General features: G+C 36.5%; 1 non-coding gene across 1 annotated transcript; it reads left to right on the top strand.

Moving 5' to 3' along the window:
- The first annotated feature begins 605 nt into the window (after positions 1 to 605).
- On the top strand, positions 606 to 677 carry Trnac-gca (transfer RNA cysteine (anticodon GCA)). Its single transcript has one exon. It is a non-coding gene; the product is annotated as a tRNA-Cys (tRNA).
- The last annotated feature ends 1,427 nt before the right edge of the window (positions 678 to 2,104 follow it).

Here is a 2,104-nt window from a genome sequence, read left to right as displayed (position 1 = left end):
TCTCTCTCCTCAACTTATGCCTTCTTTATTTATTCATGCTTAATATGAGTTACATAAGGCCCTACACGATCTGATGCTAGTTGTCTTTGTAATAATAAGAATTTGGAATGCGGCTGTTGATATTACAATTATAATTAAATAGTAGGTATCCTGTTATTTGATAGACAAGGCTTTTATTGGTAGATAGCTAAATTCCATTATTACAAGAGAGCGCCACGAAAACCGAGTTAATTCTTCGGTCGGTAACAGCAGGTAATAATATTATTATGACAAAAGTTTAACAGACGGGTTTTCTCGCCTCCATGAGAAAATAAACCTACAGAATAGTCTCAGTTATATTATTTTCTTTAAAGGAGAAATTAGAGAGAGAGAGAAGTTATAACCGTGTGCTTGAAAGGGTGGAAGTGAAGGATGGAGGGATAAATGTTGAGGGAAGACGTGTGGAGGGCGGTGGCCACGGTGGATGGGCGGGTTTCATCGTGCGTCTGGAGGCACAGTTCCAGTGTTACCAGATCACATCCAGCCCTTGTGGCTGGAATGTGTTTACTTATATGTGTGGCCGACTGTACAAAATAACATTGGTGATATACATAACTTGATATCAAGGGGGTGTAGCTCAGTGGTAGAGCATTCGACTGCAGATCGAGAGGTCCCTGGTTCAATCCCGGGCGCCCCCTAGGGGAAGACATTTATGTAACCGGCACCAAGGCCAGATATATCTTAATTCCATCCTAGCCAGGTCAAAGGTAAGAAAATTTGCGCCGAATAAGTGTAAAATATCCTTTGCCAGAGAAAAAAAAGCATGCACAGTTTTTGCAGATTCATTGATTGATAGTGTCTATTAACTCTGGCGTCATAACATCTGGGTAATTGACACCGAAATAAATTTTTAATAAATTTAATTTAAAAATATCAATAAATATATTATAAAAATGTTCTTCATATATTTAAGTTCTTACATAGACAATCTATGTATAATTTAAATTTGGTTGAGGAGGCCAGCCTCCCTCATATAGATATATAACTGCTCTATATTACAATCCTTTCCAAGAATTGTAGCTAGGATAAAATTACCTATTCTGTCACGACCCCAAGACAGGAACCTATGTCTCAAATTCAAGAATCTGGGACATTCAATCAACAAATGTTTCACAGTCAAGGGCAGAGTGCAGTTCTCACAAAACGGAGGATTTTCACGAGACATTGATTGATTGTGAGTTATCTGGCGTCACAACTACCAGGGTCACCGACGCTGAATACTAAATGTGATCTTTTAACTTTTATAATATATTATACAATATTCAAAATAACTTTATCTTTATGAGACATATAAATTTGATTTAAAAATAAAATAAATTTCTGACAAAAATAAAAATAATATTCCGATAAAAAGAATTGTGATTGATCACATAACAGTAAAACTATTAAAAAGCAAAAAAAAATGTATATACTAAGACAGCACAGCTGTCAGATATATTTGAGAAGCCCAGCTTCTTTGATAAAAGAGATAATGTTATTAATACATGCGCTTTCTCCCAACAGTTTTGCCATGCTATAATTACCACCTGCTTCACTACTATAACCTAAAAAAACGATTCCTAAGTTCCACCAGACTGGGACACTCAACCAGCAAATGCCTAACAGTCAGCGGAACTAAGCAATCGTCACAGAAGGGCTCATTCTCCCCATCCATCAGATAGCCATGAGTTAAACGCGTATGGCCAATACGTAATCTACACAATACAATCTCCCACTTCCTTGGTATTAGGTCATATTTCCAAGGGTGTGTCTGACTAGTAATTTCTTTCATTTTATTGGGGCCTACTCTGTCGCACTGAAGTACCTATAAATGATGGATGGATTTCCATATATCATAGATTGGTTGGTTGGTTTTATAAAGTTTAGGTGTAACACCAAGCACTGGGGCAGCAAAGGCCATTCAGCGCTTACTGTATAACTAGGAAATTATAAGACGTTATATCATATAAAGCAGGTTTATTTCTTTGAAATATTTTACTATATTTTGAAGTGGGGCATTTTCTCCCAATAGTTCTTCAAGTGGTATGTTATATATGTTGTTGGATCTTCGGTTTCTTTCGAATTT

This window comes from Macrobrachium nipponense, chromosome 39, assembly GCF_015104395.2.
Source record: "Macrobrachium nipponense isolate FS-2020 chromosome 39, ASM1510439v2, whole genome shotgun sequence".
NCBI classification, from domain to species: Eukaryota; Metazoa; Arthropoda; class Malacostraca; order Decapoda; family Palaemonidae; genus Macrobrachium; species Macrobrachium nipponense.
The sequence above is the reverse complement of the archived record's forward strand: the minus strand, read 5'-3'. Positions and strand labels throughout refer to the sequence as shown.